General features: G+C 48.4%; 2 non-coding genes across 2 annotated transcripts; one reads left to right on the plus strand and one right to left on the minus strand.

Moving 5' to 3' along the window:
• Nucleotides 1-682: 682 nt before the first annotated feature.
• On the minus strand, nt 683-754 carry TRNAC-GCA. Its single transcript has one exon. It is a non-coding gene; the product is annotated as a tRNA-Cys (tRNA).
• An 8,449-nt stretch (nt 755-9,203) lies between these two features.
• Nucleotides 9,204-9,275, plus strand: TRNAC-GCA. The gene has a single exon. It is a non-coding gene; the product is annotated as a tRNA-Cys (tRNA).
• The last annotated feature ends 6,367 nt before the right edge of the window (nt 9,276-15,642 follow it).

Below are 15,642 nucleotides of genomic sequence, written 5' to 3' on the forward strand. Positions count from 1 at the left end.
ATGTGGTTGTGTCATGCCTCGGACCCCGGGAAAACGCGCATTTTTTTTTTCCCTGGCTCCCATTACTGTGAGCTGCATCGCTAGGCTGAACAGAGAGATCACAGATCAGCAGACCTGCGGTTCCGTGCAAAAAACCCAGAAGGAACCAGTTTTACCTCTCCTTTAGGCCTTGGACTTTCCATCTATAGCTTATCAAGCCAAATCCCTGCCTATGAGCTAAGTAAAGAAAGAAGAGGGAAAACTGCTCGCTGTTTACCTTCTACCTTCTGTGCCCTGTCCTGTTCGAGTTCGCGAGTATATGAAAGACCTCTGAAATTGGATTCTTTCTCCTAGTTTTCATAGTCAAGTACCAACTACTGCCCCGTCCAAGACACATTTTTTAACCCCAAAACAAATTATAATTATCGTTAAACCAATGGGCATCGGAGATGGGAATGGATCAACGCCTTTGTTCTACAACTGAGACTACTGGTGCGCTTCTCGCCACTTGGGGTGTGAGGACTCAGATCCACCTAAAGGCAGCCTCTGGTTGCTGCTGTCTCCCTCTAGGGTATGGGAATCCTTTCAAGGTGAAAATTAGGTAGGTGGAAGATACAAATGACCACTTCTGGTGACTTTTGGATTCGGAACTCGCTAACTCGGGTTATTCCTGCATGACTGTGAAAAAAGGTAAAGCAACACAAGGGGGCACCCGGATTTGAACCGGGGACCTCTTGATCTGCAGTCAAATGCTCTACCACTGAGCTATACCCCCTCTGTTACTTACTCTTTTGGAAATTCCTCTTAGAGCGATCGATCCCAAAATTTTCATCCTTTCATCATTTGTTCAAAATCAGCGTCTCTTTGCTAAATTATACTGAAATTACCAATGAGGAAGGGGAAATTTAAAAACTAGGCCAAAATAGGCCGGGCACAGTGGCTCACGCCTGTAATCCCAGCACTTTGGGAAGCTGAACTGGGCGGATCACGAGGTCAGGAGTTCGAGACCAGACTGACCAAGATGGTGCTAAACCCCGTCTCTACTAAAAATAACAAAAATTAGCCGGGCGCGGTGGCGAGCGCCTGTAATCCCAGCTACTCGGAAGGCTGAGGCAGGAGAATCGCTTGAACCCGGGCGGCGGAGGTTGCAGTGAGCCGACATCGTGCCACTGCACTCCAGCAGGGGCAACAGAGTGAGACTCCATCTCAAAAAAAAAAAAAAAAAAAAAAAAATGGCTAGGCCAAGACGTGGTGGCAGTTTGAAAAGTATGTGAATTCAGGTGCCAATCTGCTTTTTCTAGATTCATTATTTTTTTTTTCTTTTTCCCCAGACGGAGTCTTCCTCTGTAACCCAGGCTGGAGTGAGTGCAGTGTGGAACAATCTCGGCTCACTGCAACCTCCGCCTCCCGGATTCAAGCGATTCTCCTGCCTCAGCCTCCTAAATAGCTGGGAATCCAGGCGCCCGCCGCCGCGCCCGGCAACTTTTTGTATTTTTAGTAGAGATGGGGGATTCGCCATGTTGGCTAGGCTGGTCTCCAACACCTGATTTCGTTATCTGCCTGCCTCGGCCTCCCAAAGTGCTGGGATTACAGGCGTGAGCCACCGTGCCCGGCTTGGTTCAGTTTGTTTGTTTGTTTGTTTGTTTTCCATTTTGTGGAGAAGGGAGCAGGTGGTGGGTGAAGGAGGCCGTCTCCCAATGTTGCCCAGAGACGGAATTTCGCTCTTGTTGATCAGTCTGGAGTGCAATGGCGCGATCTCGGCTCACCGCAACCTCTCCTTCCCAGGTTCAAGCGATTCTCCCGCCTCAGCCTCCTGAGTAGCTGGGATTACACGCATGCACCCCACGCCTGGCTAATTGTGTATTTTTAGTACAGACGGGGTTTCTCCATGTTGCACAGGCTGGCCTCGAACTCCATACCTCAGGTGATCCGCCCGCCTTGGCCTGCCAAGGTGCTGGGACTACAGGCGTGAGCCACCACGCCCAGCCTAGGCTCAATTCTTTTTTTTTTTTTTTTTTTTTTTTGAGACAGAGTCTCGTTCAGTCAGCTGGCGTGCAAGCTTCGCCTCCCGGGTTCACGCCATTCTCCTGCCTCAGGCTCCCAAGTAGCTGGAACTACAGGCGCCCGCCGCCACGCCCCGCTAATTGTTTGCATTTTTAGTAGAGACGGGGTTTCACCATCTTAGCCAGGATGGTCTCGATCTCCTGACCTCATAATCCGCCCGCCTCGGCCTCCCAAAGTACTGGGATTACAGGCGTGAGCCACCGCGCCCGGCCGGCTCAATTTTTTATCCAACATCACACTCATCTCTCCCCACTAACAAGTTAGAGAACAACCTCCTGCAAAACTGGATAGAGAAAATTTTTCCTTGGTCTCTCCAAAAAGAATACGAGCACCGGCCCGGCGCGGTGGCTCACGTCTGTAATCCCAGCACTTTGGGAGGCTGAGGCGGGCGGATCACGAAGTCAGGATAATTGAGACCATCCTGGCCAACATGGCGAAACCCAGTCTTTTTTTTTTTTTTTTTGAGACGGAGTCTCGCTCTGCCGCCCAGGCTGGAGTGCAGTGGCCGGATCTCAGCTCACTGCAAGCTCCGCCTCCTGGATTTAAGCCATTCTCCTGCCTCAGCATCCCGAGTAGCTGGGACTACAGGTGCCCGCCACCTCGCCCGGCTAGTTTTTTGTATTTTTTTTAGTAGAGACGGGGTTTCACCGTATTAGCCAGGATGGTCTCGATCTCCTGACCTCGTGATCCGCCCGTCTCGGCCTCCCAGAGTGCTGGGATTACAGGCTTGAGCCACTGCGCCCGGCCTGAAACCCAGTCTTTACTAAAAATACAAAAATTACCCAAGCGTGGTGGCGCCTGCCTGTAATCCTAGCTATGGAGGCTGAGGCAGGAGAATTGCTTGAATGCGGGAGGTGGAGACTGCGGTGAGCCGAGGTCAGGCCATTGCACTCCAGCCTGGGCAACAAGTTTCACTCTCGACAAGAGCGAAACTCCGTTGCAAAAAAAAAAAGTAAAAAAGAAATCCTGCAATATGCAACAGTGTGGATGAACCTTGAGGATATTATGCTAAGTGAAACAGGCCAGTCACAGAAGACCAAATACTGCATGATTCCACTTATATGAGTTATCTAATATAGTCAAACTCACAGAAGTAGAGAGTAGAACGATGGTTGCCAGGGGCTGCAGGGAGTTGCTGATCAATAGGTCTAAAACGTCAATTCTGCAAGATGAAAAAACTCTAGAAATCGGCTGTACAACATTGTGCCTTTAATTAACAATACTGTATTGTATAGTTGAAAATCTAAGAGGGTCCGCCAGACATGATGGCTCATGCCCGTAATCCCAGCACTTTTGGAGGCCAGGGCAAGAGGATCACTTGAGCCCAGGAATTTGAAACCAGTCTGGGCAACTCAGTGAGACTCCCATCTCTACAAAAAAATTTAAAAATTAGCCAGGTGTGGTGGTATGTACCTGTAGTCCCAGCCACTTGGGAGGCTGAGGCAGGAGGACTACTTGTGCCCAAGAGGTCAAGGCTTCAGTGAGCCTGGGTGACAGAGCAAGACTCTGTCTCAAGAAAAAAAGAGAGAGAAGCCAGTTGGGAATCTATTGTAATAATATAGGTCAGAGATGGTGGTGATGGCTTAGACTATAGAGTTGTATTAGTTTTATATTACTGATGGAACAATTTACAGTCTATTTGCATAAAATAACAGAAATGTATTATCTTCACAGTTCTGGAGGTCAGAATCCCAAAATCAATTTCACTGGGCTGGCCTGGCGAGGTGGCTCACTCCTGTAATCCCACCACTTTGGGAGGCTGAGGCAGGCAGATCACGAGGTCAAGAGTTCAAGACCAGCCTGGCCAATATGGTGACATCCCTTCTCTACCAAAAATACAAAAATTAGCCAGGCGTGGTGGCTTACGCCTGTAGTCCCAGCTACTTGGGAGGCTGAGGCAGAAGAATTGCTTGAACCCAGGGGGCAGAGGTTGCAGTGAGCTGAGATGGTGCCACTGCACTCCAGTTGGGTGACAGAGCAAGACTTCATCTAAAAAAAAAAAAAAAAAAGTTCACAGGGCTAAAATTAAAATGTTAGTATGGCTGCATTCCTTTTGTAGGCTTCAGGGGAGAATCCGTTTCCTTGACTTTCCCAGCCCATAGAGGCCGCTACATTGCTGCCTCATTGCCTCTTCCCCAATTGTCAAAGCTGGCAGCATATCATCCTGCCTCCCTCTAGCCTCAGCTTCCATGCTTCCATGTTACCATCTCCTCTCTCTGTGACTCTTATCCTCCTGCCTCCCTCCTCCTGCCTCCCTCTTATAAGGACCTGTGGCATTACACTGAGCTCACCTGGATAATCCAGGATAATCTTCTCACATCTCAATATATTTAATTTAATCACATCTGCAAAGTTCTTTTTATCATGAGAGGTAACTTAGTCACCAATAGATTCACAAGGAGACTGATATGCAGACAGGTTTGGAGGGTCATTATTTTGTCTACTACGAGTAGGAACAAGTAGAAACAGCTGAGCTGGAGAAGAATGCAGGCGACCGGGCACAATGGCTCACGCCTGTAATTCCACCACTTTGGGAGGCCAAGGCGGGCAGATCATCTGAGGTCAGGAGTTTGAGACCAGCCTGGCCAACGTGGTGAAACTCCATCTCTACGAAAAATACAAAAATTAGCTGGGTGTGGTGGTGGATGACTGTAATCCCAGCTACCTGGGAGGCTGAAGCAGGAGAATCGCTTGAACCCAGGGGTCAGAGGTTGCAGTGAGCCAAGATGGTACTCCTGCACTCCAGCCTGGGTGACAGAATGAGACTCCATCTTGAAAAAAAAAAAAAAAAAAGGCCGGGCACAGTGGCTCATGCCTGTAATCCCAACACTTTGGGATGCCGAGCACAGGCGGATCACGAGGTCAGTAGATCGAGACCATCCTGGCTAACACAGTGAAACCCCATCTCTACTGAAAATATAAAAAAAGGAAAATTAGCCGGGTGTGGTAGCGGGCACCTGTAGTCCCAGCTACTCGAGAGGCTGAGGCAGGAGAATGGCGTGAACCCAGGAGGTGGAGCTTGCTGTGAGCCGAGATTGCGCCACTGCACTCCATCCTGGGTGACAGAGCAAGACTCCGTCTCAAAAAATTTAAATAAATAAATAATAAATAAATAAAAAAGAAGGCAAGCATCAAGATGATGACACATGGCAGGGAAGCCCAGCCTGATTTTTTTTTTTTTTCCTACCTGGCTGATTCAGGCCTGTAATCCCAGCACTTTGAGAAACCGAGGCTGCAGCCCAGCTTTGAGACCAGCCTGGGCAACGTGGCAAAACCCCATCTCTACAAAGTAAAGAAAGAAAGGGCCTGGCGTGATGGCTCACACCTGTAATCCCAGCACTTTGGGAGGCCGAGGTGGGTGGATCACCTGAGGTCAGGAGTTCCAGACCAGTTTGGCCAACATGGTGAAACCACGTCTCTACTAAAAATACAAAAAATTAGCCGGTTGTGTTTGCGGGTGCCTGTAATCCTAGCTATTCTGGAGGCTGAGGCAGGAGAATTGCTTGAATCCAGGAGGCAGAGGTTGCAGTGAGCCAAGATCGCACCACTGCACTCCAGCCTGGGCAACAGGAGCAAAACTTCGTCTTGGAAAAAAAAGAAAAGAAAAGAGAAAAATCCCACTGAGAAAGGGGCAAGTTTAGGGAAAAAAAGAGTTTGTTTTTAAAACTCTTAAAAGAAAGTAACAAGGCCGGGCGCGGTGGCTCAAGCCTGTAATCCCAGCACTTTGGGAGGCCGAGACGGGCGGATCACGAGGTCAGGAGATCGAGACCATCCTGGCTAATACGGTGAAACCCTGTCTCTACTTAAAAATACAAAAAACTAGCCGGGCGACGAGGCGGGCGCCTGTAGTCCCAGCTACTCGGGAGGCTGAGGCAGGAGAATGGCATAAACCCGGAGGCGGAGCTTGCAGTGAGCTGAGATCCGGCCACTGCACTGCAGCCTGGGTGGCAGAGCAAGACTCCGTCTCAAAAAAAAAAAAAAAAAAAAAAAAAAACCATCCTGGCTAACACGGTAAACCCCGTCTCTACTAAAAAATACAAAAAATTAGCCAGGCGAGGTGGCGAGCGCCTGTAGTCCCAGCTACACGGGAGGCTGAGGCAGGAGAATGGCGTGAACCCGGGAGGCGGAGCTTGCAGTGAGCTGAGATCTGGTCACAGCACTCCAGCCTGGGCGGCAGAGCGAGACTCCGTCTCAAAAAAAAAAAAAAAAAAAAAAGAAAGTAACAAAGTACAGCCCCTGTCCTCACAGGCATCATGTCCCAGTATTGAGGTGAACATGTTTCATTTAAGGTGACTAATTAATATTTAAGAGTATGCATTTGGAGGCCGGGCGCAGTGGCTGACGCCTGTAATGCCAGCACTTTGGGAGGCCAAGGCAGGCAGATCACGAGGTCAGGAGATCGAGACCATCCTGGCTAACACAGTGAAACGCCGTCTCTACTACAAATACAAAAAATTAGCCTGGCGTGATGGCGGGCGCCTGTAGTCCCAGCTACTCGGGAGGCTGAGGCAGGAGAATGGCGTGAACCCGGGGGGCAGAGCTTGCAGTGAGCGGAGATTGCGCCACTGCACTCCAGTCTGGGCGACACAGCGAGACTCCGTCTCAAAAAAAGAAAAAAAGAGTATGCGTTTGGGAATACAGCTAATTCTGGAGTTCAGGGAAGAGGCCAGGGCTAGAAATATAATTCTGGGAGTTCTCAGTGTATAGATGATAATTGATGAAGGATGTAGTTAATCTCAGACATGTGCTGGATTCAGTTCACACTGGCTTGCAAGAAACAATGGTAAGGCCGGGCGCGGTGGCTCAAGCCTGTAATCCCAGCACTTTGGGAGGCCGAGACGGGCGGATCACGAGGTCAGGAGATCGAGACCATCCTGGCTAATACGGTGAAACCCTGTCTCTACTTAAAAATACAAAAAACTAGCCGGGCGACGAGGCAGGCGCCTGTAGTCCCAGCTACTCGGGAGGCTGAGGCAGGAGAATGGCATAAACCCGGGAGGCGGAGCTTGCAGTGAGCTGAGATCCGGCCACTGCACTCCAGCCTGGGTGGCAGAGCAAGACTCCGTCTCAAAAAAAAAAAAAAAAAAAGAAACGATGGTAAATTTTCCAGAATTTTTTTTTTTTTTGAGATGGAGTCTCTCCGTCAGGCTGGAGTGCAGTGGCACGATCTCAGCTCACTGCAACCTCCACCTCCTGGGTTCAAGCGATTCACCTGCCTCAACCTCCCAAGTGGCTGGGACTACAGGCGCCTGTCACCACGCCCATCTAATTTTTTTTTTTTTCTTTTTTTTAGTAGAGACTGGGGTTTCACTATGTTGGCCAGGCTAGTCTTGAACTCCTGACCTCGTGATCGGCCCGTCTCGGCCTCCTATAGTGCTGGGATTACAGGCGTGAGCCACGGTGCCCAGCCCAGAATTATTTAAGCCAGTTGACTTTCTTTAGGTAGCTGGAAATGGTCAAGTGGGTGTATTTGCAACAGCCACCCCGGCAAACGCTACACACATCAGGTCACCCCCAAAGTCGGTTGCTAGCCATTCACCAGCACACCACTACATCTGACTGATTCTGTTTTCTCCAAAAAGGAAGAGGCGCCGGGCGCTGTGGCTCAAGCCTGTAATCCCAGCACTTTTGGAGGCCGAGGCAGGCGGATCACGAGACCAAGAAATCGAGATCAACCTGGCTAACACGGTGAAACCCCCGTCTCTACTAAAAATACAAAAAATTAGCCGGGCGAGGTGGCGGGCGCCTGCAGTCCCAGCTACCCAGGAGGCTGAGGCAGAAGAATGACGTGAACCCGGGAGGCGGAGCTTGCAGTCAGGGGATCTGGGGATCGCGCCACTGCACTCCAGCCTGGGCAACAGAGCGAGACACCCTCTAAAAAAAAAAAAAAAGGAAGAGGCAAGCTCTTCATCTGACAGCAAGAGGAGAAAGAAGGTGTGGAAAGTTTAAGATAGGAGAGAGTGTGTGAAATAGTCATTTTGGAGCATGAGAAAGCAAACATATTTGGGCAATAGTGAAGGAATGCCAGAGAGAAAGCATGTTTTACATTGGTGGAGTGGCACAAACTTGTGCACCTTTTTTCTTCAGCAACATTCAGCTGCTTGGGTGCACGTTTGGTGGAATCCCATCGGTGAGTTTAATTAGGTTGTAGTTTGGTGATTACGACCAGGGCTTATCATGAACCAGGCACTGTGTCAACTACTTTGGGGAATGCAAAAAAAGAATGCCACGTGATCCCTACTCTCAAAAAATGCACAACCTTGGCCGGGTGTGGTGGCTCACGCCCGTACTCCCAGCATTTTGGGAGGCAGAGGCGGGCGGATCCCGAGGTCAGGAGTTTGAGACCAGCCTGACCAACATGGTGAAACCCCCATCTCTACTAAAAAGACAAATATTAGCCTGGCGTGGCGGCGCACGCCTGTAATCACAGCTACTGGCTGAGGCAGGAGAATCGCTTGAACTTGGGATGTAGAGGTTGCAGTGAGCCGAGATCACGCCACTGCACTCCCGACTGGGCGACAGAGTGAGACTCCGTCTCAAAAAAAAATAAAAATAAAAATTAAAATAAAAGAATTCCCAGATGCCAGAGGTTAAAAAGGCTGTAGTGGGCCGGGCGCGGTGGCTCAAGCCTGTAATCCCAGCACTTTGGGAGGCCGAGACGGGCGGATCACGAGGTCAGGAGATCGAGACCATCCTGGCTAACACGGTGAAACCCGTCTCTACTAAAAAAAAAAAATACAAACAGCCGGGCAAGGTGGCGGGCGCCTGTAGTCCCAGCTACTCGGGAGGCTGAGGCAGGAGAATGGCGTGAACCGGGAGGCGGAGCTTGCAGTGAACCGAGATCCGGCCACTGCACTCCAGCCCCGGCGACAGAGTGAGACTCCGTCTCAAAAAAAAAAAAAAAAAAAAAAAAAAAAAGGCTGTAGTGAAAAAAAAAAAACAAAAAAGTCTGTAATGATGGAAAAGAGGGATCCCATCGCACATCCGTACAAGACCCTCAAGCCAGAATCAGAGAGGACTTAGACTTCTCTTTTCTCTCCCACCACTTTACTTGGGTCCAGATCGCTTTATCATAGACATCAAACTATTGTGAATCACTGGAGGCAATGTCTGGTCAGTAAACTCTACATTTAAGGTGTAATCTTCCTGTCTTTGATAGAGGGGGTATAGCTCAGGGGTAGAGCATTTGACTGCAGTTCAAGAGGTCCCCGGTTCAAATCCGGGTGCCCCCTCGCAGCTACCATTTTAAGACAGCAGCGGGCAAGAAAGATAAAACTATTTGAGCATTGTGTGGTGGAAAACGGGAAAATAATAAACTGCCCATTACCCCCTTATCTCCTTTGTAGACTTCATGTTCTGTGACATATATCAACATACAAACAGATAACATATGAGAATGTGATATCTGTAACTTTGGAGTGTTCTCTGAATCCCTGGTAGTTGAACTGTGAGATGGGGAACCCTGGGTGCCGTTAAGGCCCATTCTGTGGGAAAAAAGGTTTTTTTTTTTTTTTTGAGATAGTCGGGCTCTGTCGCCCAGGCTGGAATGCGCCTGCCTCCCAGATTCAAGCATCCTCCTGCCTCAGCCTCCCGAGTAGCTAGGATTACAGGCATGCAGCACCTCATTCGGCTAGTTTTTGTATTTTTAGTAGAAACAGGGTTTCTCCATGTTGGTCAGGCTGATCTCGAACCCCTGACCTCAGGTGATCCACCCGTCTTGCCCTCCCAAAGTGCTAGGATTACAGGCGTGAACCACCACACTCAGCCAGAATGATTATTTTCTTGGTAATATTAATGAGACCCTTTCTGTGCAGAGGAAAGAATCATTATTAGTATTTATTTATTTATTTATTTTGAGACAGAGTCTTGCTCTGTCGCCCAGGCTGGAGTGCAGTGGTGTGATCTAGGCTCACTGCAAGCTCCACCACCTGGGTTCATGCCATTCTCCTGCCTCAGCCTCTGGAGTAGATGGGACTACAGGCGCCCGCCACCACAGCCGGCTAATTTTTTGTATTTTTAGTAGAGACGGGGTTTCACCGTGTTAGCCAGGATGGTCTCGATCTCCCGACCTCATGATCCACTTGCCTCGGCTTCCCAAAGTGCTGGGATTACAGGCTTGAGCTACCGCGACTGGCCAAAAGAATTATTTTAATAATTATGACATTATTTTTGTCTTACTCTTGCTCTTTCATGAGAATACAGTGGAGCTTTCCAGAGATTAAATGTGTGAAATCACAACAGATTAGTGTAAAAACATGAAAAACCAGTTCTTTCATCAAGCCAGGTATTAAAGGGATTTCAAAAAAAAAAAAAAGTAAAGCAAAACCACCCTTCTCACTACATTATTCTTGTTTGGAAAAATATAGTTTTATTATTTATTTATTTATTTATTTATTTATTTTTATTTTAAAATTTTATTTATTTATTTATTTATTTTGGGACAGAGTCTCACTCTGTCGCCCAGGCTGGAGTGCAGTGGCCGGATCTCAGCTCACTGCAAGCTCCGCCTCCCGGGTTTTCGCCATTCTCCTGCCTCAGCGTCCCGAGTAGCTGGGACTATAGGCGCCGCCACCTCACCCAGCTAATTTTTTTGTATTTTTCAGTAGAGATGGGGTTTCACCGGGTTAGCCAGGATGGTCTTGATCTCCTGACCTCGTGATCTGCCCGTCTCAGCCTTCCAAAGTGCTGGGATTACAGGCTTGAGCCACCGCGCCTGGCCTATTTATTTATTTTTTGAGACAAGGCCTCTGTTGCCCAGGCTGGAGTGCAGTGGTGCGCAATCATGGCTCACTGTAGTCTTAACCTCCTAGGCTGAAGTGATCCTCCTGTCTCAGCCTCCTGTGTAGTTAGGACCACAGGCACACGCCACCACGCTTGGCTAATTTTTTTGATATTTTGTAGAAATAGGGTCTCACTTTGTTGTTCAGGCTGATCTCAAACTCCTGAGGACAAGTGATCCTTCCACTGGGAATACAGGCCTGAGCCACTAAACTTGACCTATTCCTCATTCTAAAATATTATTTCCTTTAGCAAAAAATGGGTTTATTGTTATCTTACATGAAGCAATAAATGTGTAAACATCTCTTAACTTTAATTTATAACATGGTAAAATGTCATCAGATATAACCTATATAAACAAAAACTCCTTGAGGTATTTAATAATTAAGAGTGTAAAGGAGGCCAGGCAAGGGGGCTTATGCCTGTAATCCCAGCACTTTGGGAGGCCAAGGTGGGCTGATCACCTGAGGTCGGGAGTTTGAGACCAGCCGGACCAACATGGAGAAACCTCATCTCTAACAAAAATACAAAATTAGCCGAGCGAGGTGCCGCATGTCTGTAATCCCAGCTACTTGGGAGGCTGAGGCAGGAGAAGAGCTTGAACCCGGAGGCGGAGGTTGCGTTGAGCTGAGATCACACCATTGCACTCCAGCCTGGGCAACAAGAACAAAACTCTGTCTCAAAAAAAAGAAAAGAAAAAAAAAGGCCAGGCACAGCGGCTTACACCTGTAATCCCAGCACTTTGGGAGGCCGAGGCGGGTGGATCACCTGAGGTCAGGAGATCGAGACCATCCTGGCCAACATGGTGAAACCTCGTCTGTACTAACAATATAAAAAAATTAGCCGGGCGTGGTAGTGGGCACCTGTAATCCCAGCTACTCAGGAGGCTGAGGCAGGAGAATTGCTTGAACCCAGGAGATGGAGGTTGCAGTGAGCCAACATGGTCCCACTGCACTCCAGCCTGGTGACAGAGTGAGACTCTATCTCAAAAAAGAAAAAAAAGAATGTAAAGGGATCTGAAATGAAAATATTTGAGAACCACAGTTCCTAGTAAAGAAGTGGCAGCCAGGCGCGGTGGCTCACGCCTGTAATCCCAGCACTTTGGGAGGCCGAGGCGGGCGGATCACGAGGTCAGGAGATGGAGACCTTCCTGGCTAACACGGTGAAACCCTGTCTTTAACTAAAAATACAAAAAAATAGCCAGGCGTGGTGGCAGGCGCTTGTAGTCCCAGCTACTCAGGAAGCTGAGGCAGAAGAATGGTGTGAGCCCAGGAAGTGGAGCTTGTAGTGAACTGAGATCAGTGCCACTACACTCCAGCCTGGGTGAGACTCCATCTCAAAAAAAAAAAATAAAGAAGAAGTGGCTCAGGGTGGCCCGGCGCAGTGTCTCACGCCTGTAATCACAGCACTTTGGGAGGCCGAGGCGAGTGGATCACAAGGTCAGGAGATTGAGACCATCCTGGCCAACATGGTGCAACCCCATCTCTACCAAAAATACAAAAATTAGCTGGGCGTGGTGGCTTGTGCCTGTAATCCCAGGTACTCGAGAGCCTGAGGCAGGAGAACCGCTTGAACCAGGGAGTTGGATTTTGCAGTGAGCCGAGATGGCGCCACTGTGCTCCAACCTGGCGACAGAGCAAGATGCCATCTCAAAAAAAAAAAGTGGCTCCGGGAATAAACTGCTGGGGTTGCGAAATGGCTCAGAGAAGAAATATCTGAGCAGAGTTTTAAAAACAGGTTGGATGGGCACGGTGGCTCACACCTGTAATCCCAGCACTTTGGGAGGCTGAGGCAGATGGATTACTTGAGGTCAGGAGTTTGAGACTAGCCTGACCAACATGATGAAATCCCCATCTCTACTAAAAAAAAAAAAAAAAAAAAAATTAAAAATTAAAAAAAAATTAGCTGGCCATGGTGGTGTACATCTGTAATCCCAGCTACTTGGGAGGCTGAAGCAGGAGAATCACTTTGAACCCTGGAGGCAGAGGTTGCAGTGTTGCAGTGAGCCGACATGGTGCCATTACGCTCTGGCCTGAGCAACAAGAGCGAAACTCTGTCTCAAAGTAAATAAATAAATAAATAAATAAATAAATAACACATAGTGGCTAAAGCAGGTGAGTGCATAAATACAAGAAAGTGTGAATCTAAGCCATCTGTCCAGAAATCCTAAGTGGTTTGGTGTTTCTGGTGTGTGAAATGTAAGAGGCAAGGTGGCAGAAGATGGAGCCAGGGAAGAGGCAGGCCATTTCAAGTGACTTTGATGCTGTGCTAAACAACTTGGACTTTATTCTGTAAGTACTAGAGGGTCAGCACATGTTTTTTGTTTGTTAGTTTGTTTTTTGTTTTGTTTTGTTTGGTTTTTGAGATGGAGTCTTGTCTCACTCTATGCCCAGGCTGGAGCGCAGTGGGGCAAGCTCAGCTCACTGCAACCTCTGCCTCCTGGGTTCAAGCGATTTTCCTGCTCAGCCTCCTGAATAGCTGGGATCACAGGTGTGTGCCATCACCCCTGGCTAATTTTTGTATTTTTATTAGAGACAGTTTCACCATGTTGGCCAGGCTGGTCTTGAACTCCTGACCTCAGGTAATCTGCCTGCCTCAGTCTCCCAAAGTGCTGGGATTACAGGCGTGAGCCACCATGCTTGCCCAGCACATGATTTTAAGCAGTGGGAAATTATGGTCTGACCATATAGAGGCTGATGCAATAGCTTTGAACGAAAGGCAGAACTTAGAAGGCACGGGCAGAAAAATTTAGGAAATAGAGTCAAGTTGATGGACCTTGGTGACTGGATCTAGGAACCTGGGAGAAGAGAATTAATTGTGTCCCATTTTCTTGTTGAGACAGTGGTGGTAGTTCCAAACAAGAACACTGTTCCTCCTATAACCATACCCTTCTCCATCTTGGTTGACGGCAATGATATCTTCCAATTGCTCAGGCCTAAAGCCTTGGAGACATTTTGATTCCTATCTTTCATACCTCACATTTTATTGTCGCTACCTCCAAAACACATCCAGAATCTGACCACACATCACCTCAGCTCCTACCATTCTAGTGCAAACCACCATCATTTCTCCCATGGTTACTGCAATAGCTTCCTAATGGCTTTTCTTACTTCCATCCCTGTGTTCTCTCCCACAGTCTAGTCTCAACAACTCAACCACAGTGATCCTTCTGACACATTAGTCAAATCATGTCCTTCCTCTGCTTAAAATCAAACAATGGTTCCTTATTTCACTCAGCCAATGCCAAAGTCCACAGTGGTTTCATTCTATTACTTCCTTTTTTTTGAAACAGAGCTCTTGCTCTGTCACCTAGGCTGGAGTGCAATGGTATGATCTTGGCTCACTGCAACCTCTGCCTCCCGGGTTCACATGATTCTCCCACCTCAACCCACTGAGTAGCTGGGATTACAGGCACCTGCCGTCATGCATGGCTAATTTTTGTATTTTTGTAGAGACAGGGTTTCACCATGTTGGCCAGGCTGGTCTTGAACTCCTGACCTCAGGTGATCACCCGCCTTGGCCTCCCAAAGTGCTGGGATTACAGGTGTGAGCCACTGTTCCATTACTTCTGACTGCATTTCTTACTACTTTGCTCTTCACTCATCCTGTCCAATCACATCTGGCTTCCTTGCTGGTACTCATTCGGTTCAGGCACACCCCTGCCTTAGGGTTTCTTATTGGAAAATGACACAGGGTTTCCCTCTGTAGCCTAGGTTGGAATGCAGTGCGGCAATCACAGCTCACTGCAATCCTCAACTCCTGGGTTTAAGCGATTCTCCTGCCTCAGATTCACATGCTACCAGCTTATTTTATTTTATTTTATTTTGAGACAGAATCTCACTCTGTTGCCCAGGCTGGAGTGCAGTGGCATGATCTGGGCTCACTGCAACCTCTGTCTCCCGGGTTCAAATGGGATTCTCCTGCCTCAGATTCCTGGGTACTTGGATTACAGGTGCCCGCCACCATGCCCGGCTAATTTTTGTATTTTTAATAGATATGGAGTTTCACCATGATGGGCAGGCTGGTCTCAAACTTCTGACCTCAGATGATCTGTCTGCCTCAGTCTCCCAAATTGCTGGGATTATAGGCATGAGCCGCTGTGCCCAGTGCCACCAGCTAATTTTTAAATGTTTTGTAGAGATGGACTCTCCTTGTGTTGCTCAGGTGGGTCTCAGACTCCTGGGCTCAAGGGATCCTCCTGCTTCAACCTCCCAAAGTGTTGGGATTACACATGTGAGCCACTATGCCTGGTTTCATGTCAATATCTTTAATGAGGCCTACACTGACCATCCTCTCTCTCTCTCTGTCTTTCTGTATGTGTATTTATTTATTTATTTTGAGATGGAGTTTCACTCTTTATTGCCTAGGCTGGAGTGCAATGGCATGATCTTGGCTCACCACAAACCTGCTCCCCGGCTTCAAGCCATTCTCCTGCCTCAGCCTCCCAAGTAGCTGGGATTATAGGAATGTGCCACCATGCCCAGCTAATTTTTGTATTTTTAGTAGAGATAGGGTTTTGCCATGTTGACCAGGCTGGTCTCGAACTCCTTACCTCAGTTTATCCGCCCGCCTTGGCCTCCCGAAGTGCCGGGATTACAGGCATGAGCCACAACGGCCGGCTGTATTTGTTGTATATAGAAAAATGGGGCATTTCTGTGTTGTCCGGACTGGAGTGCAGTGGCTATTCACAGGTGTGATCAGCCAGGCACAGTGGCTCATGCCTGTAATCCCAGCACTTTGGGAAGCTGTGATGGGAGGGTCCCTTGAGTTCGAGAGGTTGAGGCTGCAATCAGCCAGTCTGAAGTCTGGGCAACAGAGTGA

Source organism: Trachypithecus francoisi, unplaced genomic scaffold (assembly GCF_009764315.1).
Source record: "Trachypithecus francoisi isolate TF-2019V2 unplaced genomic scaffold, Tfra_2.0 Lachesis_group20, whole genome shotgun sequence".
Classification (NCBI taxonomy): domain Eukaryota; kingdom Metazoa; phylum Chordata; class Mammalia; order Primates; family Cercopithecidae; genus Trachypithecus; species Trachypithecus francoisi.